Here is a 16,575-nt window from a genome sequence, read left to right as displayed (position 1 = left end):
TCCTTTGGCTAAAACTATTGACTGAAAAAAAATTGCGCAGTGTGAGAAATATGAGTTAAGTTTTATTTGGAGCCAAATGAGAACTATAGTCTGGAAGACAGTCTCTCAGCTCTGTGCAGCTGATCCAAAGAGGTAGGGGAAGGTCAGTATATATGTGATTTTAGTGAAGGGGGACACTTGCAATCAAGCACACATTTTGGCAAAAGACTGCTGCTAGTTATGAGGCACAGGTGTCTCCATTGATGATATTAGTGCCTTTCTAAATATGAGAAGATGTAAGAAATTGGCCTCAGAAAATCTGAAGTAAATGCCCTAAGAAAAGGGAATTCAGGGGCCTACAGTCAGAAAGACACCTATCTGAAGTTTAACTAGGCTGAGCAGAATGTGAAGGCCTTGGTCACCCTTTTGTAACCAACCAGCCCCTTCACTCCAGGCCCTTGGAAATAACTCAGTTGTTTTCTGCCTTGACAGGTTTGCAGTTGCAAGAATGTCATACAATGAAATCACATAGTCTAGAGTCTTTTGAGTCTTGCTTATTAAGCTCTGTATACTGTGTTTTAAATTCGTCCATGTTATTGAGTCTATCAGTAGTTCATTCCTTTTTATTCTTGGGTAGAATTCCATTGCTTGGATTTACTGCAGTGTGTTTTGCTATTCCCCATTTGAGGGATATTTGGGTTGTTTCCAGATGTAAGCAATTATAAATGAAGCTGCTTTAAGTAGTCATGTACATGTTTTTATGAGAACATAGATTTTCATTTTAATTGGGTAAATATCTATTGTGGGATTGCTAGATCATATGTTAATTTATATTTAACTTTAGAAGATCAAACTGTTTTCCAAAATGTGTTTTGTATTCATACCATCTATCTCTCAGGGTTTGAGTTACTATACATACTTGCTAGAACACTGTATTGTCAGCTTTTTAGTTTATTTAATTAGTTAATTTATTTAAGTCAATTTAATAAGTGTATAGTGATAAATCATTGTGGTATAAATTTGCAATTCTCCAATGACTAATGATGCTCAGTATCTTTTTACTTTTTTAAAATTAAATTTTCTTTTTTTTTTTTTGGCTGTGTTGGGTCTTTGTCACTGCGTGAGCACATTCTCTAGATGCGGCGATGGGGGGCTACTCTTCGTTGTGGTGCACGGGCTTCTCATTGTAGTGGCTTCTTTTGTTGTGGAGCATGAGCTCTAGGCACGTGGGCTTAAGTAGTTGTGGCACACTGTGGCACATGGGCTCAGTAGTTTTGGCTCGTGGCTCTAGAGTGCAGGCTCAGTAGTTGGGGCGCATGGGCTTAGTTGCTCTGCAGAATGTGGGATTTTCCTGAACTAGGGCTCGAACCTGTGTCCCCTGCATTGGCAGGTGGATTCTTAACCACTGTGCAGCCAGGGAAGTCCCCCTTTTTATTTGTTTAATAACCACCTGTACATCTTCTTTTGTGAAGTATCTCTTGAAATATGTTGTCGATTTATTGGTTTGTTTGTTTTCTTACTATTGATTTTTGAGAATTTTTTATGTAATACAGAAAAATTTCTTTAGCAAATATGTGATTTGAAAATATTTTCTCTCAGATTGTTACATGTGTTTTCATTTTCTTAAGAATGTCTTTCAATGACTAGAGTCTTTCAATTAGCTGAACTCTTCTTACTGGTGTTTGATGTCATCTGCCATAATTAAACAAATGCTCACTTACTTGGATGTGCCTGTCTTTGTTTAGACTTACTTTAGTTGGTTGCTTTGCAATTATCTGATGGGTTAGAATGAATTTGTGTATTTTCAAATTTCTCCGGGATTTTTTGTTGTTACTCGTGTAAATGTGAGAGTGATGCTCTGTTCAGGCTTGGACACTGTTAGCAGAATCTGGAGTCTCATGATCACAGGTTTTTGAGTCAAACACCTTAAGAAGATTTCATTATATCATTAGCTATTTATTTGGGGGGCAAGCTATTTAATTTTCTGTGCCTCGATTTATTCAGTGAGCAGAGAAAACATAACAAGAACTATGTTCAAATATTTTATTTATATGACACTTGATATAAAGATGGAACCAGGGACATGAGATCAGATCAGAGTTTTAGTTTGGATCTGCCACTCTCTTTTCCCACTATGTTCTCTAAGAATCCATTCCCTTATCTGCAGAATGAGAACATTCGACTAAATTGTATTCATGGTGTTCTCTATCATGATCTGAAACTATTACAAATCATAGTTTCATCTTAGAACACACAATATTTTTATTCATTAAATCGTACTTATCTATCTCCTGCAGATACTGTGCTTGTTTGTGCATCAATATGATTGTGTGAACTACTGCTAATGTTTGAATGTTAATATTTGGATCATTTAATAACATAGTTATACAGTTTATGAACTAGGTTTCTTCTTTTAATGATATGTCATGACATCTTATTCTGAAAAATGCTATGTTGTTATCTGGAATTAAAATGAGAGTGTGAAGTCTGAAGAGTTTTATGAAAGATAACAAATTTACGTTTATTAACAAAATTATATAACAAATTTATATTTATTGGGACACCATTAAACTTATTTAATGCAAAATATATTTCTTAAAATAAGTTAATTCATCTCAGCAATAGTTAGTCAAGTAATTTGTATAGTCTGCTATTTGTTCTTTCTATACAGCATGCATACATATGTTGTGTGTCCAGTGAGCATGGTTTCCCACTCACCAAGAAGGCAAAGTTTCTGAAATTCCTGTTATTTTACAAAGGACTAATAGAGATTAACTTTTAAGGAAGGATTTACATTAAGTGGGACAATTTTTAAGATATTATCTTTCTCACTAGATAATAATGTAAAAAGGAAATTAAGAATGCATTATTGAGGTTCAGAAACAGAAGGAAAAACAACTTGAAATGAAAACAATACAAACTATTAACTCATGACATTTCTTCTATCTGCTAAAATGTCACTGCACACGTCAAAACTCAATCTGTCTTTGTCTTGTGGATCACTCAGATATCTCATTATAAAGCCTTATCCCATTTTTATAATCAACAAGAAATTATTTAGAGAAGCACTAAAAATATTTAAAAGTAGAATAGTTTGTGTGAGGGTATTCTGTTGGCAGTGCTTTTCTATTCTTCTGAGCTATATTTTTCAGTAATTTAAAAACTGAAGAGATTTATAAAATTAAAATACTGCTGACTCCAGCAGGTTTGAGAACTGAAGGTTTAATATATTTGTTAAAAGCAGTGTATCATTTGACATTGCAGAAAATCCCGTAGATAGTCCCCAATTCCTCTCTCCAGTGAGGCAGGAGGCATAATCTAGACATGAAAAAGAATAAAGATAGCTACTGCTGATCAGCCCAGTATTATAATACTGGAAAATTCACTTTCTCCAAGATTAAACATCCACTGGTGTGGCCCAGTGATTATATTTCAGCAAGAATATATTTCCTTTTGGGAGAACATATAAAGTTGCTGACTAGAGATACTTAAATGATCTGCAATTTCAAGAATCAGCAGTGACTAGGGTATGCTACATCAAACAAATGCAAGAGTAAAAAATTTAACGTTTTAAAACCAACACTTTATTTGTTGATCAGCAATTGGAATTCCTTATGAAGTGATAAATTACTTAGGCTATGTTTAACATATGACAATTTGAGTCAATTTTCCAGTCACTCCCTAATAACAAAATCTCAATTGTTTATTTCTTGTTGGTTTTATGAGATCATTTGAATTATTGATTCTTCCCTTTAATATTGAACTGCCACGTGCTTAAGGTATTTAAAGGATATGGGAAAATATGGGATAAGTGCCAAAAAATGTTAATTTAAAATATAAATTCTCTTTTGATTTTCACATTAGCCATCTAATTATAATTTTGGATGCAGGGCTGAAGAGGAAGAGGAAAGCATGCTTGCTACTTACTACCTTAAGCGAAGTCCTGTCTTATATGTTTATATGTCTTCACATAAACTGATCATGGCAATGATAATCTTCAAGTAAATAATTCCAGATCATATACTAGAGAATATGGAGCATCAGCTCTAGATAACTGTGGTGGACTATTCTGAATAATTTTATAAAATCTGATTATTTTCAAAAGGCTTTAGGCAAATGTCTAAAGACATTTCTAGATAATGCCTAAGCTAAGCAATATGAATTAATAAATTAATTCAGAAACCTATGATTACATTTGCCATGGCAATGCTAATGACTTACTTCACATTTGTGACTATTAGTAAGAGATAATGCACTGGAATTTTACAGACATATGAATTATTTCATACTAAAATTCTAAGCATTTAAATTCTTTTACACATTGATATTTAAACATATACACACATATATATATACCAATCACTACTTAAATCTATAAATGCTTATTTTTCACTATAAATAGGCTACAGTCATTTAAACTATCAAGTATTCTTCTTAAGTGTAAAGTTCACCTGTTTGTGATCATAGAACGGAAAAAAAGACCAGTATTAAATTATAAATGTACAGCAACAGCTACATTTATTAAAGAACACTTCTGAGCAGGGCCTCAGCCCAATATGACTCCTAAAACTGAACTATAAACTCCTGCATAACAGTGCTTTACTTATATTAACTCTAAAAGAAGCAATAGTGGAATATTTTTCCCATTTAAAAAACACGTTAAGGGCTTCCCTGGTGGCGCAGTGGTTGCGCGTCCGCCTGCCGATGCAGGGGAACCGGGTTCGAGCCCCGGTCTGGGAGGATCCCACATGCCGCGGAGCGGCTGGGCCCGTGAGCCATGGCCGCTGAGCCTGCGCGTCCGGAGCCTGTGCTCCGCAACGGAAGAGGCCGCAACAGAGGGAGGCCCGCATACCACAAAAAAAAAAAAAAAACAAAAAAAACAAAAAAAAAAACACACGTTAATGAAGGCCATTCCCTCCAGGCTCTTTCTTTATCCAGTGTGAGAGAGAAGAAAGGAATGGCCACTAATCCAGTTAGTTTGGCCATTCAAAAATTAGATTTGCACCTCCTCTTTATGATCCCCACAGGATCTGTTATAAACTTGGTTTAGATGCCCAAAAGCTTAACTGAATTTGAGTTAGCATTGTGTTTTCTTCATTTGTCAAATTAATGGACCACCAACTCAGCAATCAGGAGATGGCCTGAGGGAAAGAGAACCCAGAAGAAACAAGTTTTCCTTAGTGGGAAGGAATGGAAATTCTGAAACAAGGAGACAGTTCTGGTTTTGGAAGAACACTCTAAATCCCTATAGAACCAATTACATGGTTGCATCACAGAATGAGCTAAAAAATTACACTCAGTCTTACTCTCAGGAAACTTGAAAATGTATATGCGATGACAACATTTTCCTGGTCTAAGTATCCCCTTCATGCTCTAGAGTGCTAGACTTTGGAATTTTAATCTTGAGCAGTAACAGAATCATTTTCCTTTGGAAAGTTCTGATCTTGCCTTCAGAATTTCTGCTCTCTGCTTTGTATAGTAAGGAAACCTAGCTCCCAATTATGGCAAGAATATTAGTCATACCCTGTAAATGATTTGCAAATTTAATTTTTAATCAAAACACAGTCTAGTATGGGACAGTGATATCTAAAACAGTTGAAAAGTGATTAACTTTAAATGTATATATGTTAGTGATAATTTTTTTAATGAGTAAATTAAAAGTAAACTTCTGGCAGAAGTTTCAGGCAGAACTCAGGGTTCTTTCCATTCAGTTTTTCTCAACCACAGCCCCACATATTTCAGTGACTAATGAGATCTGTAGATTATAGGTCTTCTCTCAAATGGTGAGCTGGAAACAATAATCTTGAATCTTCACTTATTTAACTTCAGCCAAACAACTTAGTTGAAACGTTTGTTATTTCAAAGCATTACCTAAGGTATTGGTCAACCTTTCACTATTTCATATACTCAGGATAAATGAGGCAGTTAGCCTTCTTCATAGCATCACCCAACTATCTGAGTGTGCTCTAGGACAAACCTATCAACCAGTACATGTGGCACACTGAGGGAGCTCCATTGGTTTAAGGTAGGATAAGCAAAAATTTATAGTTCAATCCGGGACCTATTCAAGAATGAAGAGATTACTAAAATTATTGAGATTTATCACTGTTGAAATATAGATTGATACAATGTTTTATTTTATTGGATATAGATTTTCAAAATAAAAATGTTTTTGAAAATAAAAATATGTTGCTATGCATATTAAAGCAAGAAAATATTTTTGTATTGATTATTGGAACAATAAAAATAATGATTCATGTATTTTATTCAATTTCTAGGTCATATATTATTAATAACATTTTTATAGTATTTTTTAAAATTTATTTTTCCATATGTTATCAGTATTTTATTTTTTATTTACCTGTAATATCTGTTAGAGTTGCATTTTCTGGTTTATATATATACACACACACACACACATATATATATATAAATGACCACTTCCACAATTTTTTTTCACTAGTGTACAATATTTTTATTTGAAAAACAAAACACGAAACATTCCTTTTACTAGTTCTGATATATCTTGTAAGCTTAGATAAAAATATGTTGAATGGAGACCATTTTCAGTTATAATTTTTTTCACGTATGAAAGTTTTAGCCCAAATATCTTTCCTCTTTCCTGAAGTTTTTGAGAATTATTTGGTACAATTTGTGTTGTTTCTCCATTCTCCTCATTAGTAGCTTAAAAAGCTCTCTCAGGTCTATTTCATCTATCTACCTGCCAGATAACAAAATCCTGTAATCAGTATCTCTTGCTCTGTTCTCTCCAAACTTGCTGGTCTAAGTCCTTTTATTTTTAAAATAATCCCATTACTAAAATTTTAATGGGGTTTTGGTAAGTTTTGAATTAATGGTAAATTTTGATGTTCTCATCACAGTGAAAATAAGAGTACATCTTGAATTATTTGAATTATTTTAATATAAGACTGTCTTTGTTTTTACACATTTTATTTTCTCAAGATTGTCCTTTAGCATTCAACTTTAATAGTCCAGCTTTTCTTTAACTAGATTTCAGTTTTTAGGCTCCATTCCCATCTCAATGTAAAATAAACTAACCAAACAATCAACCAATAAAAATGACAAAAATTCTGTTTTAAAATAAGGTTGTTAATGCCTCAGGTGTATATTCCCCTAGGGCATGGCGATTTATTTAATTAATCACCAATTAAATAGTCAGTGTCAGATATATATTGAACAGCTATCAACTGATATACACCCTGTCAAATAAGTCCCCCAAGAGATAGTAAAATAAATCACCTTATTCATTTTGAGTTGATGGCCAACTCAGTAGTCACACAATTAAATTTATGTGTAGAGGCAGAATCTGATCTTATTATCTGACTTTTTTCATTTCAGTCATGGCTAAAACTATAGGTATTGGCATCATGTAAAGGCAATTATAGGTAAATATCAAGCTTCAATCATATGCCTCAGTCTTCCAAATTTTAATTTAGGTAAAGTTATGTAAGTTTAATTTTAACTGGTCTAATTCTTAATATAAAAATGAATTCTAATGAACTTTTTATTTCAATTGTTCCCCAAATTAAGAGTGGATACAAACATATAAGTAATTATGCAAACAGATAGTTGAACCTAAAAATCTTATATCATTTTTAGCCTGAAATTTAGCAATAAGTGTAAGCCATTATAAAGTTAACATCACTACATAGTAATATGGAGATAAATCCTAAAATGCCTTGAAAAGACTCACATGCATTTAGGATTGCAGAATGGTTCAGTCATCTAACTCATACCATCTCATTCATAAATAAGTGTTCCTCAGATTGGTGGTTGCCAAGGGAGAAGGGATGGAGTGGGAGGTTGGGGTTAGCAGATGTAAGCTTTTATATACAGAATGGATAAACAACAAGGTCCTACTATACAGTGATAAACCATAACGGAAAAGAATATTTAAAAAAAGAATGTGTATATATATACATATGTATAACTGAATCACTTTGCTGTACAGCAATAATTAACACAACATTGTAAATCAACTATGCTTCAATTAAAAAAATATTCTATGACAAAAAAGCCATTAAAAAAGCAAAATAAATAAATAAATAAATGAGTGTTCTGTTTCTGGTCTAAAGCTAGTGAGGGATTATCGTTTTTAAAAATAACTGAGATTTTAAAAAATTAATATATTTACATTCTCTTTCACAGATACTCTTTTGGTCAATAAAATGACTACTGAATTGATTGTCCATAAAGTTAAGGTATTTGCTATTCAATTCCTGATTCTAATGATTTTCCAAGTAGCTTTTAGAACTGCTTACCAAATTATATTATCCAAAAGAGATGCTAATAATTTTAATCCCCATCCAGTAGTTTCCTTTCTATTGCATATCCAGTGAGCAACACAGATCTAGCTGATCAGAAATGGGTTTGATAGCTCAGTGAAGTGTGTTTAACTGTCACAATTTTTTACAGCAATTTTACCCCAAATCCAAGTCTGTTTGTTAGACTAACAACAACATATCAACTGACTGAGTTAAGTAGTCCAGACAAGAAGAATATTCTGGTCAATGTCAACAGATGAGTATATGAATGTTATGAGTGTTTGTGTACCCCCCAAACTCATGTGTTGAATCCTAACCCTTAAGGTGATGGTAGTAGAAGGTGGGGCCTTTGGGAGCTGGGTAGGTCATGAGGAAGGAGACTTCATGAATGAAATTAGTGCCCTTATAAAACAGGCTTAAGAGAGATCTCACAATTCCTTCCACCACTTAAAGACACAGTGAGAAGTTGGCAGTTTGCCACCCAGAAAATGTCTTCAATAAGACCCAATCATGTTGGCACCCTGTTCTTAGACTTCCAGACTTAACTTTGAGAAATAAATTTTTAGTGTGTATAAGCCACCTAGTCTATGGAATTTTGTTAAAGCAGCCTGAATGGGCTAAGAAAATACATAAATAAATAAATTCAATGACATTGTTTATTTTTTAACATAAAATTTGGGAAAATAAACAGAGAGATATACAAGAGAAGACTGTAAAATAAATATTGAGATAAATATTATAATGATGATTTGAGCAAAAAGGGAGATTTATAAATGATAGAAATTAATCCAAAATAGTTCAAGTCATTCTTTAGTGATTTTTCATCTACTATGCATGATTGCTAGTTTTTTGTTTTCATTTGTACATATATGTGTATATTTTAATTGGGGTATAGCTGCTTCACAATGTTGTGCTAGTTTCTGCTGTACAGCAAAGTGAATCAGACATATACATACACATATCCCCTCCCTTCTGGATTTCCCTCCCATCTAGGTCACCACAGAGCATCAAATAGAATTCCCCATGCTATACAGCAGGCTCTCACTAGCTATTTATTACATACATAGAAGTGTATACATGTCAATCCCAATCTCCCAATTCATCCCACCCATCCTTCCCCCCCTTGGTGTCCATACGTTTGTTCTCTATGTCTGTGTCTATTTCTGCTTTGCAAACAGGTTCATCTGTACCATTTTTCTAGATTCCACATATATGTGTTAATATATGATGTTAGTTTTTCTCTTTCTGACTTACTTTGGTCTGTATGACAGTCTCCAAGTCCATCCACATCTCTACAAATGACCCAATTTCTTTCCTTTTAATGGCTGAGTAATATTCCATTGTGTATATGTACCACATCTTCTTTATCCACTTGTATATTTTCTTAAAAGTAATTTGGTGTTTACTGAAAATTTAAGAACCTGGGGATAACCTGCTTTTATGAAGAAATGCTCAATTTGTATCTGGCATTTTATCCCATCTAGTTAAAGAGTAGGACAGATAAAAATGTTTGTGCTTATGTCAGACATATCAATGATACTAGATTCTTAATTACCAACTGCTAACATCTATTTAAATTCCTTTGTCTCACTACTGGGCATATATCTGGAGAAAAACATGGTACAAAAAGATACATACACCCCAATGTTCATTGCAGCATTGTTTACAATAGCCAAGACATGCAAGCAACCTAGATGCCCATCGACAGTGCAATGGGGATAAAAAAGATGTAGTACATATATACAATGGAATATTACTCAGTCATCAAAGAGAATGAAATAATGCCATTTGCATCAACATGGATGGACCTAGAGAATGCCATACTGAGTGAAATAAGTCAGAGAGAGAAGTCAGAGAGAGAGAGAGAGAGAGAAATATCGTATGGTATCACTTATATGAAGAATCTAAAAAGAAATGATACAAATGAACTTATTTACAAAACAGAAACAGACTCACAGACTAAGAGAAAGAACTTATGATTGCCAGGGGGGAAGGGTGGGAGGAAGGGATAGTTAAGAAGTTTGAAATTGACATGCACACACTGCCATATTTAAATGGATAACCAACAAGGACCTACTATATAGCACAGGGGTTCAATGTTATGTGGTAGCCTGGATGGAAGGGGAGTTTGAGGGGAGAATGGATACATGTATATGTATGGCTGAGTCACTTTTCTGTGCACCTGAAACTATCATAACATTGTTAATCAGCTATATTCCAAAATAAAATAAAAAGTGTGATTAAAAAAATTCCCTTGTTCACTATAAATATTGGCAAGTTAGTATCAGAGTTATCCAGTGTTGTATTTTTACTAGTGATTTTTCTATCACCTTGAAATCTCTTCCAGCTTTCAGCCTTGAAAAATCTATTCATCTATAATCTACCTAAACTTATTTTCTACTATTCTTTGAGATATATACTATATTTAATAAGCAAAACATAAATTGTTTGGTTGATCTAAATTCTAACACAGCCACTTTACTGAGACAAATCTTTCCCTGTCTTACAGCTCCTCCCCTGCTTAGATTAACTTAGTGCTAATGGATCTTGCTTTCTTCCACACCTCTATGATATGAGGGAATATTTCATTTATGCATGTGTGTATCTCCTTAGGTACACTCATTTATGCATGTGTGTATCTCTTAGCAACTGCTCCACAAATAAGTGTGCTCCAAAAATAAGGGTGTATACAGACACACTCACACACAAACACACTTTATAAATTATATCAAATAGAACTGATCGTTATAAGTTAGATGGTTTCTATGCATAATAACAATAAAGTTAGCATTTTCTGTATAGCAGCAACATAAAGTAATTTTACATAAACTTTCAGTTCAATTGATTTTTAAAATATACTGAAGGGGAATATTTTTGACTAAATAAATAGAAGTACTCTTCATATTTTTTCTAAATCTGTCATACTCTATCTGAGGAAGTCGTCAGGAAGTTTATGTTTAGAGTGTGCTCAGCAGAAAGATTATTGTGAAAATTATTTTTATTTAATATAAGGATAAAATACTCACACACATATGAATAGTCTGTTATAGGTGAAATGCATGGCAGTGACAAGTATTAAAATTGAAAATGTGAATTCTAATAACAACAAAAATTGTGCCAAGTAGAAAATAAGTATGCTCAATGGAAAAGTAAAAGTGCAAAAAATCAGATTAAATACTCATCCCCATGTCTCAAAAAGGAAAAAAATAAAGTGATTGGGATATATAGCTTTTTAAAAAATGGGTGCTGAAATTACTGACAGACCTTAAATTAGTAGCTGTAGTGCAATATTTGTTTTTTTATTCCTTTGATTTTGGTTTTCTGCTAAAATTTTAAATCTCAGACAAATAATTTTATTAATATATTCTTTCTAATAAGTAAGAATAGTGAAAATATTTGCCTTTATTTATGAAACTTCTTGGCACAAATTATTTAATAATTAGGTGCATTTATTTTTAAACTTGGTAACAGTGATTAGGGGAAATAAATAAATATCTTTTGAAATTTGGGGTTAGCTAATCTCAGTTCCTTTACCAACATATTGGTGATAATTTCAGCATTAATAGCTTTTAATTGCTGATTGGTATTCCTTCTCCTTAATATTTTTATTGTTTTTGATGAGGCTTTTAATATACACAACCAGGAGGTATTTCATCATAATGATTGCAGGCCCGATTGTGACAATTTCAGAAATTACAATACTTTCAATAAAATGAGTGAGCAAGTCAGTGGAAGAAAATAATTTGATGGTACATGACAAATTCACATGAAAAGTCAACAAGCTGTCATTTGGTTACTCTGATTTTCCAAAAGAGAAACTCATATTCTGATAGAAAGCCCATGTTGAGGATTATTATGAAGATTATGTAAAATTTAGATGAAATGGACTCTTCTTTTGTTTTTGTTTGTGGTGAGAAAAACACAGTTGTAACTGAACCTTAAACATAAAGGTGTTAAAATTTTATTTTATTTTCTAACATTTCCCAAAGCCTGCTTTAGAAAATGTATGGCTAGTTTTTCCTGCATAGAGAATATTACATTGGTTATTTTGAGTTAAAAAACACAGAGTCTGACAAAACACATTACAGTTGATGGAGCCATCACAATAGTGATTTAAATTACTTGTAAATAAATTGCCTTTAAAATAACCAACTCCTTTTAATCTATTTAAACAGCTGAGAGGAGCTTCAAGATTGTGGAAGAGTAAGACGCAGAGATCAACTTCCTCCCCACAGATACATCAGAAATACATCTACATGTGGAACAACCCTTACAGAACACCTACTGAACGCTGGCAGAAGACCTCAGACCTCCCAAAAGGCAAGAAACTCCCCACCTACTGAACGCTGGCAGAAGACCTCAGACCTCCCAAAAGGCAAGAAACTCCCCACGTACCTGGGTAGGACACAAGATAAAAGAAAAAACCGAGACAAAAGAGTAGGGACGGGACCTGCACCACTGGGAGGGAGCTGTGAAGGAGGAAAGGTTTCCACACAATAGAAGCCCCTTCGTGGGCAGAGATTGCGGGTGGCACGGGGGGGGAGATTCGGGGTCACGGAGGAGAGCACGGCAACAGGGGTGCGGAGGGGAGAGGACTGGGGTTGGCTGCGTGAACACAGCCTGAAGGGGGCTAGTGCACCACAGCTAGCTGGGAGGGAGTCCAGGAAAAGGTCAGGAGCTGCCGCAGAGACAAGAGACATTTTCTTGCCTCTTTCTTTCCTGGTGTGTGAGAACAGGGGATTAAGAGTGCCAGTTAATGGAGCGCCAGAGATGGGCGGGAGCCGCAGCTATCAGCTTGAGCCCAGAGATTGGCATGAGACGCTAAGTCTGCGGTTGCCACCACCAAGAAGCCTGTGTGCAAGCACAGGTCACTGCCCACACCTCCACTCCTGGGAGCCTGTGCAGCCCGGCCACTGCCAGGGTCCCGTGATCCAGGGACAACTTCCCCGGGAGGACACATGGTGCGCCTCAGGCTGTTGCAACGTCATGCTGGCCTCTGCCGCTGCAAGTACACCCCACATCCGTACCCCTCCCTCCCCCTGGCCTGAGTGAGCCAGAGCCCCCTAATCAGCTGCTCCTTTAACCCCGTCCTGTCTGAGCAAAGAAAAGATGTCCTCAGGCGACCTACATGCAGAGGCAGGTCCAAATCAAAAGCTGAACCCCGGGATCTGTGCGAACAAAGAGAAAGGGAAATCTCTCCCAGCAACCTCAGGCGCAGTGGATTAAATCTCCACAATCAACTTGATGTATGCTGCATCTGTGGAATACCTGCATAGACAACGAATCATCCCAAATTGAGGAGGTGGACTTTGGGAGCAAATATATATATATATATATATATATATATATATATATATATATATATATATATATATATATATATTCGCCATTTTTGTCTTTTTATATATATATTTCCCATTTTTCTCTTTCTGTGAGTGTGTATGTGTATGCTTCTGTGTGTGATTTTCTATATATAGCTTTGCTTTTACCATTTGTCCAAGGATTCTGTCTGTCCAATTTCTTTTCTTTTTTTTACTTAAAAAAATTTTTTTCTTAATAATTATTTTTTATTTTAATAACTTTATTTTATTTTACTTTATTTTATTTTATCTTATTTCTTTGTTTCTATTTTTTCTCCCTTTTATTCTGAGCCATGTGGATGAAAGGCTGTTTGTGCTCCAGCCAGGCATCAGGGCTGTGCCTCTGACGTAGGAGAGGCAAATTCAGCACACTGGTCCACAAAAGACCTCTCAGTACCACGTAATATCAAACAGCGAAAATCTCCCAGAGATCTCCATCTCAATGCCAAAACCCAGGTTCACTCAATGACCAGCCAGCTACAGTGCTGGACACCCTATGCCAAACAACTAGCTAGACAGGAACACAACCCCGTCCATTAGCAGAGAGGAGGGCTAAAATCATAAGGCCACAGACACCCCAAAACACACCACCAGACGTGGACCTCGCCACCAAAAAGACAAGACCCAGACTCATCCACCAGAACACATGTACTAGTCCCCACCACCAGGAAGCCTACACAACACACTGAACCAACTTTAGCCACTGGGGACAGACACCAAAATGAACGAGAAATAAGAACCTGCAGCCTGCGAAAAGGAGACCCCAAACATAGTAAGTTAAGCAAAATGAGAAGACAGAGAAACACACAGCAGATGAAACAGCAAGGTAAAAATCCACCAGACCTAACAAATGAAGAGGAAACATGCAGTCTACCTAAAAAAAAATTCAGCATAATGATAGTAAAGATGATCCAAAATCTTGCATATAGACTGGAGAAAATACAAGAAACGTTTACAAAGGACCTAGAAGAACTAAAGAGCAAACAAACAACGATGAACAATACAATAAATGAAATTAAAAATTCTCTAGAAGAGATCAATAGCAGAATAACTGAACCAGAAGAATGGATAAGTGACCTGGAATATAAAATAATGGAAAAAACTACTGCAGAGCAGAATAAAGAGAAAAGAAAGAAAAGAACTGAGGACAGTCTCAGAGACCACTGGGACAATATTAAATGAACCAACATTCGAATTATAGGGGTCCCAGAAGAAGAAGAGAAAAAGAAAGGGACTGAGAAAATATTTGAAGAGCTTATAGTTGAAAACTTCCCTAATATGGGAAAGGAAATAGTTAATCAAGTCCAGGAAGCACAGAGAGTCCCATACAGGATAAATCCAAAGAGAAACATGCCAAGACACATATTAATCAAACTATCAAAAATTAAATACAAAGAAAAAATATTAAAAGCAGCAAGGGAAAAAAAGAAACAAATAACATACATGGGAATCCCCAAAAGGTTAACAGCTGAACTTTCAGCAGAAACTCTGCAAGCCAGAAGGGAGTGGCAGGACATATTTAAAGTGATGAAGGAGAAAAACCTACAACAAAGATTACTCGAACCAGCAAGGATCTCAATCAGATTTCATGGAGAAATTAACATATTTACAGACAAGCAAAAGCTGAGAGCATTCAGCACCATCAAACCAGCTTTACAACAAATGCTAAAGGTACTTCGCTAGGCAGGAGACAGAAGAGAAGGAAAAGACCTACAATAACAAACCCAAAACAATTAAGAAAATGATAATAGGAACATACATATTGATAATTACCTTAAATGTAAATGGATTAAATACTCCAACCAAAAGGCATAGACTGGTTGAATGGACACACAAAAAAGACCCATATATATGCTGTTTACAAGAGAACCACTTCACACCTAGGGACACAAATTACCTTACATGTAAATGGATTAAATACTCCAACCAAAAGGCATAGACTGGTTGAATGGACACACAAAAAAGACCCATATATATGCTGTTTACAAGAGAACCACTTCACACCTAGGGACACATACAGACTGAAAGTGAGGGGATGGAAAAAGATATTCCATGCAAATGGAAATCAAAAGAAAGCTGGAGTGGCAATTTTCATATCACACAAAATAGACTTTAAAATAAAGACTATTACAAGAGACAAAGAAGGACACTACATAATGATCAAGGGATCGATCCAAGAAGAAAATATAACAATTGTAAATATTTGTGCACCCAACATAGGAGCACCTCAATAGATAAGGCAAATACTAACAGCCATAAAAGGAGAAATCGACAGTCACACAGTCATAGAGGGGGACTTTAACACACCACTTTAACCAATGGACAGATCATCCAAAATGAAAACAAAAAAGGAAACACAAGCTTTAAATGATACATTAAACAATAGAGACTTAATTGATATTTATAGGACATTCCATCCAAAAACAACAGAATACACATTCTTCTCAAGAGCTCATGGAACATTCTCCAGCATAGATCATATCTCGGGTCACAAATCAAGCCTTGGTAAATTTAAGAAAACTGATATTGTATCTTTTCCGACCACAACACTTTGAGACCAGATATCAATTCCAGGAAAAACTCTATAAAAAATACAAACACATGGAGGCTAAACAATACACTACTTAAAAACGAATTGATCACTGAAGAAATCAAAGAGGAAATAAATAAATACCTAGAAACAAATGACAGTGAAAACACGACGACTCAAAACCTATGAGATGAAGCAAAAGCAGTTCTAAGAGGGAACTTTATGGCAATACAACCGTACCTTAGGAAACAAGAAATATCTGAAATAAACAACCTAAACTTACACCTAAAGCAATTAGAAAAAGAAGAACAAAATAACCCCAAAGTTAGCAGAAGGAAAGAAATCATAAAGATCAGATCAGAAATAAATGAAAAAGAAATGAAGGAAACAATAGCAAAGATCAATAAAACTAAAAGCTGGT

The sequence above is a fragment of the Physeter macrocephalus genome, chromosome 7, assembly GCF_002837175.3.
Source record: "Physeter macrocephalus isolate SW-GA chromosome 7, ASM283717v5, whole genome shotgun sequence".
Classification (NCBI taxonomy): domain Eukaryota; kingdom Metazoa; phylum Chordata; class Mammalia; order Artiodactyla; family Physeteridae; genus Physeter; species Physeter macrocephalus.
Note: the sequence above shows the minus strand (reverse complement) of the source record.